The sequence below is a fragment of the Adiantum capillus-veneris genome, chromosome 4 (genome assembly GCF_014529385.1).
Source record: "Adiantum capillus-veneris isolate H3 chromosome 4, ASM1452938v2, whole genome shotgun sequence".
Taxonomy (NCBI): Eukaryota; Viridiplantae; Streptophyta; class Polypodiopsida; order Polypodiales; family Pteridaceae; genus Adiantum; species Adiantum capillus-veneris.
In genome coordinates this window covers 76,165,875-76,182,806 of record NC_140934.1, presented here as the reverse complement: position 1 = coordinate 76,182,806, position 16,932 = coordinate 76,165,875, and positions in this window count along the sequence as shown.

Below are 16,932 nucleotides of genomic sequence, written 5' to 3'. Positions count from 1 at the left end.
AGAAGCTTGAAGCTTTCCGCAAAGCTTTGGGCTTACTCCCCTTTGTGGACTGATCCTGTCCTCAGGGCATGGCACTTCCCTTTACTCATGTGCCAGCTCTCGTTCACCGCATCACTCCAGGGGGGATTTGTTACCATATACATGTGGTAGTGATGTGTGTGAACACACTAGGACCGCCGGGGCATTTTTTCCCTCTTTAGGAGGTTTTTTCCCCCGTGCATTGTATATACGCCCATCACTCTAGGGCTATCAATCTTTCCATTGCACACTAAGGAATACACTCTCTATTGTGTGCCTTGAGCTTCCTTCGTCTTCTCCAAGCTGTGTGTGTTTCTCTGCAACCCTAATTCCAACACACTCATGGAACCGTGAGTGATGTGGAAAATTGAAGCCTTTTCACACCATTTTTGGTCATGTTTTGACCTTTTTTGACCTAGTTTTGGCCAGTTTTGACCCGTGGTGGGCATTTTTCACGGGAGAAACCCCAAACGGACTCCAAAATTCACCAAATTTTGTACGCTTGATCCTCGATACCCAAATCACTTTTCCACATCTCCACATTCTATTTTTGACCACTTCTAGGGTGGTGCATACATCACCGCAGATCGGGCACTGTAAATAGACAATTATTGCATGTCCCAAACTTCTTGAGTAGGATGAGAGTGCTTGCACTTGTCGCTAGCATTATTTACATTCTAGAAAGATCAAACTCATTATCTAGAGCCAAAAGAGTCCACCAAGCACCATATCCAAGGCCCCGATACCCTATTCAGACACGCGAACCTGATTATTCACAATGTGTATACATTGCATCTTTTTTAGAACTTGAAACCACTTCACAAAGCTCCCAAATGCATGTATTTACATCCTTTTGTACATATGATCATGCATATATGCACTATTTTGTATAGACCAAAAGTGGTTTATCATCATTTCCTACCCTCTAGGTAGAGCATTTATGTTCAACCAAGAGACTGCATCTGGAACCACATCCCTCGCAAACTACTTCTTCAATCTATAACCATTTTTCTATAGCGCAAACATTCCCCTGACAATTTTTCCAACCCATATGTGCCATAAGGAAATACATGCTTCACTCTATATGGACTGAACCATTTGTCCCTCAACTTCTTTTGAAAAGTAAAATCCAAGCAAGAGTCATACTTCATCACCAGATCTCCCTCTTTAATATCTTTCTCTGGCAACCTCTTATTCATTTTCTCCATCCTTGTCTCTGCTTGTTGACGATAATAGTCACTGTCTTTCTCTCTATTCATTTGCAAAAACTCTAGAGAAAGAATTCTTTCATGCAGCTTGTCATTATGCAAACTTTGCATTCTGCACAACAACTTCAAGGCATCCAACTGCACCTGTATGGACATAAAAGCTTCTTTTCCATAAACAAGCTCATATGGTGTAAACTGTGTTGACGCTCTATATGCAGTTCTATAAGCCCACAAACACTTTTCCAAATCCAAGTCCCACTCTTTAGGATGCTCTCTAGCATATTTTGATAGCATCTTCACAATTTGACCATTGCAGTTTTCAACCAGCCCATTGCATCGTGGGTAGTAAGGAGAAAAATGCCTATGCTGAATTTTCAATTTCTCCATGAGAGCAGCAACAAGTTTTCCCCTAAATCCTTGCCCACGATCATAAATAATAACCATAGGAGCTCCAAACCTACAACACACCTGTTCATACATAAAAGAGGCCACTCTTTCCGCTGTTACGTCTTTTACCGCTCTTGCCTCCACCCATTTTGTCAAATAGTCCACAGCCACAAGGATATACCTTTTGCCATTGTTGGTCCTTGGCATTGGACCTACAACATCCACTCCCCATTTTGCAGATGCATCAAAAGACATTATAGCTTTTTGAGGCTCAACCAAAAGCTTTTGATTTGCAAACACTTGGCATTCATGGCATGAGTTGCACAAAAAATAAGCATCTCTCATCATAGAGGGACAACAATAACCAACTCTCAAAATACAAAAGACAACTTGATCCTTGCCTTGATGGCATGTTTCCTCATGGCAGTGCTCCAAAATCAAGCCTATTTCTTCTTTGTACGGCACTTTTCTTAAAATTCTATCCTTGCCATAAAGCATGACATCCGCACCTACCAATGTATAGTTCCTTGCTGTTGCAACTATTCTCTTACGCTGAACCTTTGACATGCCCTCTGGACATTACCCTTTACCAAGAAATAATTATACATCTTGCAATGATTCCCTTCATGCATACAAGGTTTCCTTGACCTTTAAAGGAGCTACCAAGGCATCTAACTTGTCCCTAGCCAATTCATCAACTTCTTTATTCTGCTCACAAGGAACATGCTTAAACTCTATCTTCTGAAACTCATGCAAAAGCTTCTTGATGCCATAGAATCACTTCTTCAAAGTGTCTTTCTTAACATTCCACAAACCAAGCAACTGATTCATAACTAGCAACGCATCCCCTTTTGCAATGACCCTCTTCATTGTTACTTTCAGCTTCATCAAGATCGTAAGCTCTAGAAAAGTTTACATCGCCTTTTGGGTTCTTAATGACTACCCCACCACTTTCCTTTTGAAGAACCTTCATGTATGCACCATCAAACATCATTGTATACGCATCTGTAATATCTACTTCCTCTTCATGATCATCCTTGTCAACCCTTGGGTAATATGGAAGCTCCCCTCCCTTATGTACTACTATGTCTGCCAAGTGAGCATTAACATAATGATCCACTTTAAACTCAAAGTCATACTTTTGAAGCTCCAAATTCCACTTTAAGATGCACTTGCTAGGCTTCAAATATTGTACTACATCCAACAAAAGGTTTGAGGTGGTAAGCACATAGAACTTTTGGGGAAATAGATATGTTTTGAACCTGCAATAAGCAAGAACCAAGGCAAATACCCACTATTCCATTTTCGTGGAGGAGAACTCGCTTACATTCTTCATCTTGCTCTCAAAATAGACTGGCTTGAAGTTCCTTCCCTGCTTTTGTAAGAGAACCAAGACAAAAGCTACTAACCCCACACTATTAGATACATAGAAAATTGATTGCAAGTCAGGAGGACTCACTGTTGGTAAATCACACAATACCTCCTTGATACCATCAAAAGCCTGTTGCATGTCTTCATTCCACTCAAACCCTTGAACTCTTTGACTCAATTTCTGGAGAGGATACACATACTAACATAGCATCCAGAGAAAACGTGACAGGTACCTGAGCTTATGCACAAATGATGCCAAATCCTTTGTGTTGTTGGGAGGATCCATAAGCAATAAAGCCTTAACTTTCTGTGGATCGGCTTCTATTCCATTTTGGGAAACCACATGTCCTAGCAAATGGACTTTGGCATGAGCAAACTTACATTTCTTTGGGTTGAGTTGTCCACTTTCTTGTTGAATCCTTTCAAACCTCAACCTCAGCTTCTCCAAATGTGTGACCCTTGAGCTATAACACCCAATGTCATCCATGAAAACACGAATGAACTTACCCAAGTAGGGACCAAACACTCTATTCATCCATCCTTGGAAGGTAGTATATGCATTAACTAGCCCAAAAGGCATTCTTTTGTAGGCAAAAAAACCCCAAGGAGTAATGAAGGTGGTCTTCAATCGATCTTCAATCGCTATCAAGATCTGAAAGTAGCCAAAAAATCCATCCATGATTAACTAACGTTCATGAACTGCAACCTGATTGAGGATTTCATCTAGGAAGGGTAGTGGATAATGATTCCTTTTTGTGGAAGCATTCAAAGGTTTGAAATCAACACATATCCTAAATCTTCCATTCTTCTTGGGCACAATAACTACTGGAGAGAACCATTTGGACTCCTCCACTCGAAAGATGAGATCGACTTCCAAAAGATTTTTCACCTCTTCATGAAGTTCCCTCTCATGAATGGCCCCCAACCTCCTAAGATTTTGAACCTTTGGCTTGGCACCTTTTTTTAGATTAATTCTATGCTCAACCCCTTTAGTTCGTTGCAACTCTATATATTCAATGGTGAATAGCTTTGGAAACTCTGTGAACATGTCTTCATACTCCTTTTTTTCTTTCTCTGTCAAAGTTCTCTCCTAGCATGCTCCTTGCGCTCACTTTGGTAGGCTCTACAATCGCTTTTGTATTGTCCTTCTCTTCCTTGACCTTCACATCATACATGGAAGCTTCCTTTTCAACACTTATCCCAAATAGATTATGACATAGCTGCATCAAGCCTTCCTCTACACTTTCTTCTGATGACGTAGATGAATCATCACTATTGTATGACGTAGTTTCTGTCAAATCCGTATCTTGCATCTCAAATCGGGTCTATGTATGGCTCTCGTGTGTCTTCATGTTGTAGGCAATAGTCCTCCCTTTCTCTTGGTCGGGGATGGTGATCAAGCCCGTGCCCCATTCCTGCTTAGCACCAAGGGCTATAAGACATGGCCTCCCTAACATTCGGATAAGTATTCTCACCCGCTTGCATCACGTAGCAATCAACCAAGCACTCAATCCCCAAGACTTTTATCTTCACATCTTCAGCTATCCCAAGACACCTTGCCTTTTTGTGGTTGTCCATCCTCATATGGATCAAAGCATTCACTGACATCTCGACGCCTACTTCCTTCATGATAGCCTCGATCATGACACACACCTGGGCACCACCATCCACATATGCTTGCACTTCCATCTTCTTTCCCAACATAGCTTCAACTTTTGGCACCATATCCACTGGGTGACCAACCCTCAAAGATGACACCATGCTTTGATGATTTTCCGTTTTGGAAGGAAGCCACGTACTCACACCTTGGTCCACTGCTTCCTCAATTTAGCACTTAAAGCCACCAACTGACCAAAAGATATATTTTCCTTTTGACACACACCTGGGCACCACCTGGGCAACACCGTCCACATATGCTTGCACTTCCGTCTTATTTCCCAACATAGCTTCAACTTTTGGCACCATATCCACTGGGTGACCAACCCTCAAAGATGACACCATGCTTTGATGCTTTTCCTTTTTGGAAGGAAGCCACGTACTCACACCTTGGTCCACTGCTTCCTCAATTTAGCACTTAAAGCCACCAACTGACCAAAAGATATATTTTCCTTTCGATTTCGTATGTCTTGACAATATAATAGTCTTCAACACCTTGGCCAAGCGGGTAGTTCTTTGGAGCTATTTTCCTTCTTCGCCACCTCTTGCTACTCTCTAGTTTGTCTTCCACCTTAGCTTTTCCTTTCCTTGCTCTTATTTCCCTCTCTTATTCTGTCTCTTTCCCCCTATCATGCCTAGATCTCTTATTGGCCAAAACATCCACATCTTGATGTTCAAGGGTAATGATGTTGATAGCCCTACCTTCTCCATTTGCAGGCAACGGTTGTAGTTGTTGTTGCAGCGGTGGTGCTTCTAGTGCCTGCTCTCGATGATTTTCTTCTATTCTCCCTCGACCATGTCCATATAAGGGGTATATCCCTCCTCTCTCTCTCTTGGTGGTTTAAGACAATCAGAGGCGTAGTGACCCTCTTCATCACAATTGTAGCATCGTCCTTGTAGCCTTCGTCCGCTACCTCTCCCAGCTGGCCACTCTTCTCTTAGGTTCCTATTCATTATGTTAATTCTTAATTCTTGGAACTGACCGACAAGATCATGCAAAAACCGGACTGTAACGAGATCTGGACCTTGAAACACTCGCCCCACTCTATCATCCGTTGCCATAGGGACCATTGGTTGCACCACAACTAGCTCATTGTGTGTCATGCCCTGATTGCACCTTCTCTTGATCTTTTTGCTTTTGGCCTCGGCAATTTCCACAACTCTTTCGAATGTAGCAGGCTCCTCTTCATCGACCTTCTCCCTTAAACTTGGAAGGAGACAATCCATAAACTAATGCACTTTAAAGAAATCCCATGGAGGTACTTGGGATGCCGCCTCCAATTGCACCCAAAGTCCTTTGAACTGTTGCAAAAACTCTTTAAAGTTAGCACGAACATCTTGCTGTAAACCTCTCAATTTCATCGTTGCTTCTGTTGTCATTATTTTCTTTCCATACCCGTCAAAAATTGCCTGCTTCACCTACTCCCATGTTTGCTTTTTGTCTTCCTCTAAACCTTCAAACCACTCTCGAGCTTCTCCTTTTAGTGCAAGAGGAAATACATGAAGCTTTTCTTCGTCATTCACAATGTGCATACCAAGCGTTTACCACTAGAATTCTGCAATCCAATCCTCCAAATCCTCCTTTCGTGTGAATAGTGGCCGACTACAAGCCATCTCTTCCAAGTCGCGTCTCCCTTGCATGAGTAACTCCACAAAAGTTGAAGTCTTGCACCTCAGCCAAACCACCACTTTTCTTCAATGAAGCTCAAAATTCATAGCAAAACCACTTTACATGGGTGCTAAATGGGCAAATTTCCGCTCCCCAGTGGGATCGCCAAAGGATGATGGAGCAAAAGACGTTGTACGTACACTCACACACCCAGCCAATCAACACCACACAAGGTATTTGCTTAAAATCAAACCCACATTCACCACCACTCAAGAGCTCAATAAAAATTGTTTGGTGGACAAAGCAATGGTCTCCAGAGAAAGAGTCACATTTTTCAGGGAATCTACATTTTTGCGAAAATCTCATCCTTTTGTAAAAGAGATTCTCTAAGCCCAAAACTTGTAAAGAAATTTTTGATTATTTTTCCGAGAGCATTTGCATAGTGGAGATCCATTTAGAAGTTTAGGACTTTTTGGCCGGACAAGCCATTTGTAAAGACCTAAACTATAAAGGTCAGTTTTGTAAGAACATAATCTTTTTTCATAAAAAGTTGAAGAAGACAGCGTACGTTTGAGAGCTTCCTCTTGCTCCAACTTGTAATCTTCGCTACTGTGACTACGATAATCCAAATTCAGATTCGTTTATTGCATTGTGTTCCTCTTACTTTGCTCTTCCATTCAAATGTAAGCATTCAAGATTTGGTGTAGGTGTTTAACTACAAGTTTGAGACCTTAAATCGCTATTTTGAGTGTTTAAACGCGTATTTTATGTTGTTTTGACCCTAAGAGAGGCTTCAGGGACCCTAAAACGACCCTTTGGAATCATATGTTCACTGTTTTTGATGAATTTGGGATGAACAATCGCGATCTATTTACCTCTCCAGAATGCTGTGACAGTGATAGGATAGATTCTAAATAGCCCCCTGTAGCTCCCCTTCAAGTTTCATGCGAATCCGATATGATTTGCATGGTAAACGGGCATGATGACTGTAGAGCTGTGTAGAAGGACATAGGCAGATTACTTGGCTTTAGTGCGTACGATTTGCTTGCAGAGTTAGTGGTCACATCTCATCAAGTTCACTTCATTAGGAATGACACCCTAGTGAGTTTCCATGCCTCATCCTGGACGCTTCCCTTGTATTGATATTTTATGTTGATGCGTGAGAGCTATGCTATGGACGTCCGTCGCGGCGACCAGCAAACATTGGCGCCGTTGTTGAGGAATGCACCTTAGGTGATGAGTGACCGAGTGAGCAGTTAGCTTTCTTAAAAGAAGATCAATCCACAAATCCATTTTACATCTCAGTTAGGCTGCTAGACAGGGGTTTAGAGCTTAGTGGAGTCTAGAGTCAGTGGACCGGCTAGATCCTCTCTTAGGAGATTTAGGGAGCTGTGAGTGAGAGTGTTCAAAGCATTTTTTCTCTTCAATTTCTCTAATTCGATTGACTACTGAAATCTCACCCGAAATCCGTCTTGTTTCTTTTGTTTGATTCATTTCTTTATGTTCTTTCATTTCTGTACTTAGGAGTAGGATAAGTAATTTCCATTCCAGTCAAATTTGGGGCAAAAGTTAGAGTCGAGAAACCAGGAAACCATAACTTTGGCAAAAAGGCCATAAGACTCTGAAATTTAGAGAATCTGACCAAACAAGGTTGATATTGATTCAAATCACCAAGTGGTAGCACAAAACATTGTAAAACACTTGTCAGAGGGAGAAGAATAAATTTCATCAGATTTGGCTCATGTACTATGATCGCGATCGGTGTACCTCTGTGCCAGAATTGGACAAGAATTGTTGTGTGCCTTCCTGATAATATTCTAAACAAGTTTGTCTAAAGCAACCACACCCAAAAACATCAAAAAGCAAGAAAATCATGCTACTTGCGCAAAACTAGCCTAATTAACCCAAAAAGTGCAAAATCTTGGCTTTTAGTGATCCAACTGCTAAGTGAATGGGGAAATAGCCTCATAACACCTTTGTCAACAAGCACACCAAAATTGGTCTAATTTGGGCATTGTACTACGATTGCGATCGGTGTACCTAAGTGCCAGATTTTGACCAGATTGCATATGTGGGATCCTCAAGTGTATATAAACATAAAAGTATACATGACCAAGAGCCAGAAACCTCAAATTACCTGTCAAACCATCTGAGTATTGATCCAAGTCGGAAATTGATATACTGACATAGAAATTGATTTTCATTAGGATCATATACATCAAATTGGGTATAGACTATACAGAGGGAGAGCCTGTACACAAGAAAACCCCAGATAGCTTTCATATCCCAAAACAAACACCAAAATCAAGTCAAATTGACAGATTCGGAAAAACAGACACTTCCAACCAAGAACTGGTAAAAGCTTGACTTTTTGGGGTTTGAATACAAAAGTATTTGGTGGGTAGCCTTAAAATAGCCTAGTGAACAAGCTGGTGAAGTTTCATCAAAAAATTGGGCACTGTACTACGATCGCGATCGGTGTACTTGTGTGCCAAAATTGACTCATTTTTGACCTGTTCATAGACCTAGACTATTTAAGATATCAGGAGTTGTCAAAACCCAAGTTGGACATACTGTCAATAATCTGCAAGCAAAATTGTGTTGAAGTTGTTGAATCTGCTGATAGTTGAAATGATACAGTGATCTCATAGCCATCAAGTGTATTCATTTGCAGAGACCGATCAAGTAACAATCCATGTAGTCCTGAGAGTTGGAAGATCACTCCATCTCCAGGTAAGAGGTTTGGATTCAATGGTAAATTCCACTTTCTTCATGTTTTTGAGATCGGGAAAACAAATCAACAACCAACACCGAAATTTAGCGGATCAAGAAAGTGTTTTAGCAACGGAGGAGAGTGTAAACCAAGGTGTAGTACGACCGTTAGAGCCAATCCTTGAAGGAAGTATTTCTGATACTTCTTCAGAGAGATCTTACAAGTATTTCATGGAACACTTAAACCTAAACGAAAGAGAAAACATGGCAGTAGGACCGTCAAACCCTTCGGCCACAATGAAACTATTGTTCATCAAGTATCAGTATGAGTCTGTATGACAACAAGCAAGGTGCCAAGATCTACAAAGATGGTATGGACCGCTGCTGTGTGAAAATAGAAGATATACCAAGTGAGTTCAAGGACTTAGTGCATGTAAGCTATAGCGGAGATAGATACCTAGATGACGAAGGTATCATGTACTTGGTAGTCCTGAATCCTAACATTGTGGACAAGTGGGGATTCATGGGCACAAAAGCCAAAGTAGATGAGGAACCTGAGGAGAAAGCACCAACAATGAGCTTCCCTAATGCGAGGTTCAGGCGAGAAAATGAAACTTTGAGAGTCAACACAGACAACATCTATGTGGGGTTATACAAGTATAATAATCGATAGGAAGATCTCTGATGGCGGGAAAAAGAGCAGTGCAATCGGGTGGCCTCTGTACTCGTGCACACTCCACAAACCACACCTCATGCAAACAAGAAAAGAACAAAACAAAGGGGGCACCACCCTAAATTAAGAGGTTTAGTGTCATACTAATCAATATCTAATTCTCCTAAATGATTTTCTCATATTAAACTGATCATTTAATGTGGGGAAGTGCCAAGGGAGAAAAAGCTAGAATATTGGTTAAGTTAGCAGACCGGCCACAGTAGGGATCCAAAGGGGGGGCCATCTGCAAAAGAGCCATGTGAAACAACGGGCTAAAAAGACCCTAAGGTTCAGCCCATTAAGACTTCCAAAATGCTAAGGTTCCAAAATTCAAAGGTTGTGTCCAAAGGTCAACCTTAGGGAAAATTGGATGCTTAGTGTGTGCCCAAAAAGTCTTTCTACATCCCTACATGGGAGGGGGCGAGCCCCAAAGCTAGGGGATGAGAGAGAAAGCCACACACACACACACACAGGCTCCCTTTACACAAAGGGAATGAGGGACACATGTCAGCTCCCTAGACCAGATGCCCACAAGGTATGCCCAATTCCTATTGGAAGACCCTTGAAGTGGACCAATGAGAATTAGGCTAGAGTAAATCTAGTTTAATTAATTTAAAAACATTTAATAAAAGAAACCAATAAGAATTAAGTGTCCTAGAAGACTATTGGGCAGTCTCCCAAGGGGTCCAATGAGCATTCAGGAGCCCCATGGCTTGCCTGATTCCTATTGGCCAGGAGGCAAAGGGGTCCAATGAGAGTTTAGTTTAATTATTTAATTATCTAAAGCTCTCACAAAAGGGGAAAGGGGGACACATGTCAGAAGGCTATCACTTATGCTGCTTAATCCCTATTGGCTTGACCTGGGGAGGTCCAATGAGGCAAAAGCCAGACTAACTTAGCAGCTAGGGCTCGCCCAAGAGAGAGAGGGGGCTGATTTTTGCTTGGCATTGACACACACACTCTCACACTTGACCATGGTGAAGGGAAAATACTCTATCTCCTCCCAAGCTTTAATGGAGAGCTCATCACCTACTCCAAGCTTGTGAGATAGAAGCCTACATCAACACTCTCTTGGCATGTGGATGCAAATCCAACCAAGAGCCAAGCTTCAATGCATGCTCATCTTCTCTACCAAGCTAATTACTAAGCTAAGCTATGCTAATATGAGTGATTATGTGAGGAGATGTACTTCTTTCTCGTAAGATACTTCTTTTTCCTCTCAATCTACTCTCATACCCTGCTAGCTCTCACCATCTTCGAAGGTGTGTGAGGTCTTGGGTCTAAGAACGGGGATAATTCAAGTTGTGTTTGATTAAGTGTTTTGCTTGGTGTATGAAGCTTCCATCTTCATTGCACTAGCTCGTCTTGAAGGAACACGAAGAATTGTATTGTACAATGTCTCTCTTGATGGGAGAAACCATAATACAAAGCCTTTTGGAGGGGGGACCGGCTCCATGCAAATCCGGTCCTCAACTGTTGTCAATATCTTAATTGCTCTCTCTTTTGAAAGTATTGTCGATGCTATCTAACTAGGTGTTATGCTTTTTGTTGCTCTCTCCACCCAAGCACTCTTGTAATTCTCATTAGGAATCAACTCTAATGAAATGCTCACTATGTTCATGCTAATTTCCGCTACACATAAGATTTTAGGCCATTAAATGTTACATTGGTATCAGAGCTCAAGGTTTCTCTTTTCTTGCTCAAGAAGGGAGGTCCTCAAGCTAGCTACAAATGGTTGGTATTATTAATTGCCTGTGAGTAAGTAGAATAGGGATTTTTCAGCCTTGCAGTGCGCCTGCCTTTGTGCAGTTAACGGGGCATCACCGTCGAGAGCTATGGTCTTAATAGTGGAGTCCTACGGGGCTTGCCTACGGCTTAACCACTATTGAGCTATTAGAAGCTTGACAGGAGCCGGTGCTGTTTTGGTGTCGAAAGACCCTCTCTTCTATTCCTTGCAATTAATGGTATTCGAGCCGTGGGTACAGTAGCTTGAGTGCTTTTTCTAAAGGGGTAAAGAGGAGTAGCAACTAGGGCTTGAAGTGCCAAAGTACACCTAAAAAGTTTACACCTAAAAGTTGTTAGAATGGCTGACAATATTAAAGAGAGTGAAATTAATGTTGATAACTTTGATTTTGCTCATGAGCAAGCTACTAATGATGCTTCAATGCTTGTTAATTATCTTATTTCTAGGCTTCAACAAGCCATGGGCAATCCATCTCTCCAAAGTGAAGTGCAACGGCAGCTCCGTGCTCACGGGATTCTCCAAGCTCATCACCATGACGAGAGAACACCTAGGAAGCCTCCTTGTGAGACTACCAAAAGAGGTCTCTCTCCGATTCGGGAAGAAGAAGAGAATCCATATGAAGGGCTCAAGAACTTACTTCTTGATGATGCATCTCCTTCCCAAAGGAGAACTCAAGAGCCTCCACTGAAGGAACGAGAAAGAAGCGAGTCTCCCGCCACCTCGGCGGAGATGGCTCCACGAAGACGGCGGGCTAAACGCTCTCCATCACCACCAAAGCGGAGAAGACCATCACACTCTTCTCCACGCCATAATTCAAAGAGGGATGATAAAAAGCAAGAGAAGAAAAAGGCGAGAAAGAGGACACCCTCTTCTCCATCTTCTTTATCCTCTTCCTCTTATGAAAGCTATGGTGAAGACGACAAAGATCAAGACAAGAAAAATGCGAGAAAGAGGTCACCCTCTTCTCCACCTTCTTCAAATTCTTCATCTTCTGAAGAAAGTGATGGTGCAACTTTTGAACCATCAAAAAGAAGAGGCCATAGGAAATCCTATGCCGCATGGAAGAGGTCGTCCAAGCTGAAGAAATTCAAAGAGGGAGGGAAGAGCATCTCTTTCCTTACCTATGATGGCACCTTCGGTGCTACAGACAAAGTTTTGGCCTTTATCCAACAATTCGATGCGGCGTTTGGAGATGAGGGCTTCACGGAGTCCTCTAAGCTACGCCATGTAGCTATGCACTTTCAAAAGTCCGCCAGACAATGGTGGTCTAGCCTACGAGCCAACGGTGAAGCTCCACGAACATGGAAGGCTTTAAGAGCTTCCATTATGAAGCAGTTTTTGGCCACCGATGCCAAAGACAAAGTACTCACCGAATGGCGAAGCTTAAAGCTCTCTCCCAATGAATCCATCCACAAATATGTAGACAAGTTTTGGGACCTACAACTCAAAGCCACTGTCTTCAAAAAGTTGGATTTTGGAGAGCAAAAGCAACAATTTTGTGCGGGCTTAACCGAAGAAATGGCGGAGTATGTCAACTCCCAAAGGCCACGTACCATATCGGCGGTAATACACCATACTATGGTGGCCTCGCGAATCAATTTCCAAACGGGGGGTAAAAGAAATAATAAGCCCCCGGAAAACAAAGGTTCCAATGAGCCTAAGGGGAAGGACAATGTCCAAAAGTCTCCTAAGGGCAATTCCAACAAAGCTAAAGAGAAGGGAGTTTACAAAGGAAAGAATAAACTCTCTCCTGAAGAGCTTGAGCGTTATCGTAAAGATAACCGGTGTTTCAAGTGCGGCGAACAAGGGCATGCGTACCGCGCTTGTCCCCAAAAGAACAACCGCCAAGATCCTCCTAGAGCTTCTTTGGTTGAAATGCAAGAGGAGGAGATTCACCAAACTCACCACAAAGGATCTCCTCTATGCCATGCTTGGGGAAAGGTAAGAGAACATGATGCTTTTATTCTCTTTGACCCTGGTTCTACTCACAATTTCATATCTATGGAGTTAGCCACCAAGCTAGGCATACAATCCTACGAGATGGGAGATATCCTACCCGCAGACAGTGCCTTCAAGGGGCAAGAAGCTTCAGTCACTCCCTTAATCGGGAAATTGAGGCTTCATGTCCAAGGCTATGTGGAAAAAGAGGATTTCTTTATCTCTCCTCTCAAGCATGAGGATGTAATCCTAGGGGCACCATGGTTTGACCGTCTGGCTGCCCATGTTAAATTTCCTGAAAGGAGAATCTCCTTTAAGTTCAGGGAAAAGGACATGTATATAGATGCTAGGGAGATGGGTAACACCATCCCCATTGTACATACACCAGCTTTCAACAAGTCAATAAAGAGCTCTATTTCCGTGTACATGATTTTTGTTAAAGATTCTCAAAATGAACCTAATGCTTTAGCAAAAGAAAATAAAAGCAACCAAAAGGAATTAGAGTTATCCAATTTTCTCAAGGGGTTTCAAGATGTCTTTATTGACGACATCCCTTCTGAGCTACCTCCTAAACGAGGTAATGAAGACCATGCAATTGAACTTCTTCCAGGAAGTTCACCGCCTAACAAACCTCCTTATAGAGTTTCTCAAGCTCAACAAGAGGAGATTATGCGGCAAGTGCATGAGTTAATTGAGAAGGGCATGGTTAGGCCTAGCTCATCTCCATTTTGCTCACCTGTGCTATTAGTGCAAAAGAAAGACGGCACATATCGTATGTGTGTCGACTATAGAGCACTAAATAGGATCACTATCAAGAATAGGTTTCCCGTTCCACGGGTAGAAGACCTATTTGATAAGCTACAAGGATCGACCTACTTCAGTAGGATTGACCTAAAAAGTGGCTATCATCAAATAAGGATAGTTGATCAAGACATTGTAAAGACCGCATTTCGTACTACATTTGGTCTTTACGAATACATTGTCATGCCTTTTGGCTTGACTAATGCACCAGCCACATTTAACCGCTTGATGGAGAAGCTGTTCAGACCTCATCGAACCTTCACTGGAGTGTTCTTTGATGATATTATCATCTACTCTAATTCATTAGAGGAACATAAGCAACACCTCCAGGTAATATTTCAAGTTTTAAGAGAGAATAAACTTTATGTTAATCGAAAGAAAAGTGAATTTTTCTTGCAAGAGATTCAATATTTAGGTCACATTATCTCTCAAGATGGAATCCAAATGGATCCATCCAAGTTAGAGGTAATAAAAGGATGGCCTAAACCAAGGAATCTTCATGAACTAAGAAGCTTTATAGGTATGTGTGCATACTATAGACGCTTCATAGAAAAGTTCTCACAAATTGCGGGACCATTACATGACCTAACAAAGAAAAATGTTAGGTATACGTGGTCTGCTAAGGAGAACAATGCTTTCGAAAAGCTTAAAGAAAAGCTCATCTCTCAACCTGTGCTTACACTACCGGATCTCTCAAAACCATTTGAGGTCCAATGTGATGCTTGTGGTGATTGCCTTGGGGCTGTTTTGCTCCAAGAAGGGCACGCCATAGGCTATGAGAGTCGAAGGCTCGACCCTGTTGAGCAAGCTCTAGGCATATACGAAAAAGAACTCCTTGCAGTTCTACATGCCTTAGACTCATGGAAGCACTATTTATTGGGGACTCCTTTCATTCTGCGAACGGATCACCAAAGTCTTAAGTACTTCATGACGCAGACCAAGCTCTCCGACAAACAAATGAGGTGGGCAAATTTCCTTTCGCAATTTCATTTTCATATTGCTCACATTGCTGGCAAGCATAATCAAGTAGCCGATGCACTCTCAAGACGACCGAGAGTGAATGCGGTTTCCATAGCAACTCACAATGATCTATCTTTAATGATAGATGAGTATGCTATTGATCCCGATTTTAGAGATGTGATTTCAGCCCTTGCCTTAGGGAAGAAAGAAGAACCATTTACTTTACAAGATGGTTATCTTCTCTATGGCAATAGACTATGCGTTACTAATTCACTACGTGAGAAAGTAATGTATGAATCTCATGCTCCCCCATATGCGGGGCATAGAGGGATTCAGTCTACCCTAAAGGGAATTGAAACATATTTCTATTGGCCTACCATGAAAGTGAACATACATGAGTATGTTTCCAAATGTGTGGTATGTCAAAAGACGAAATTTGATAGAGGGAAGCAACTTGGATTGCTTCAACCCTTGCCAATCCCTAATTCACCATGGGAGAGCATATCCATGGATTTTATCTTTGGATTGCCTAAGTCTATCCATGGGAATACGGGAATATGGACGATAGTAGACAGGTTCAGTAAACAAGCTCATTTTATACCTGTCAAAAAGACTATCAAAGCCCATCAAATGGCAACCCTCTTCATTTCGCAAATTTTCAAGTACCATGGCTTGCCAATGTCCATAGTGTCGGATAGAGATCCTAGAATGACCAGTAATTTCTGGAAGGGTCTCTTTGAGAATTTAGGAACAAGGCTAAACTTCTCTTCGGCCTATCATCCACAAACTGATGGCCAAAGTGAAATAGCTAACCTAACTATTCTCGATCTACTAAAAGCCTATGTAACGGAAGTAGATCAAAGATCCCAATGGGAAAAGTACTTACCCTTAGTAGAGTATGCTTACAATAACACTGTACATACTTCTACAGGAAAAGCACCTTTCTAGGTAATTGAGGGAAGATCAAAAAGTCCCTTGCTACTTAAGGTACATGGGAAGATCTTCGCTGCAGATGAGTATAGCCGAGACCTACAAGAATCTTTCCAAAAGATTAAGGATGCTATCTCTATCTCACAGCAAAGGCAAAAGGCTGCTGCTGACAAGCACAGAAGAGCCCAAGCCTTTAAAGAAAACGATTGGGTCTTGTTAAAGTTTCCCAAGGCTCGATTAAGGCACACGACGGGCAAGAATCCTACGGGCCACCAAAAGTACTATGCTAAACTAGCAAAAAGGTACTATGGTCCCTTCCAGATTCTTAGGCCAATCAATGAGATGGCCTATCAACTTAAGTTGCCCAATCATTGGCTCATACACAATGCTTTTCATGTGAGCCTCTTAAAGCCTTACAAAGGAGAGCCACCTCAAGAACCAACTATTGAAGACCCACCGGAGATCGAGGACCACGAGGAGGTGCTGCAGCCCGAGTCCATTCTCCGACATGAAGACAAGGTATTAAGAGGCGGTAAGACTATCCGACGATATCTTATTAAGTTTAAGAATTATCCTTTTGAAGATGCTAGATGGATGCAAGGCATACAATTAAAGGATAACCTAAACCTTGTCAATGCTTACAATGCTTCCCAAGAGTAAGCAAATGTACAAAATGTTAAAAATGAACAAAAATTTTTGTCTTATAAGACTCTCTTTTTCTTTATTTGTGCACAAAAATGAAGTAGTATGCATGCTTAGATCAAGTTTGCGGAGACGACGTCTCCCGAACACCAAGTAGAGCTTGTCACTCTACTATGGAAGACTGATAGGACTAATGTGCAGACATGCTTGCGGCAGCCTCAGGCTCTCAAGCGCCAAATGGACT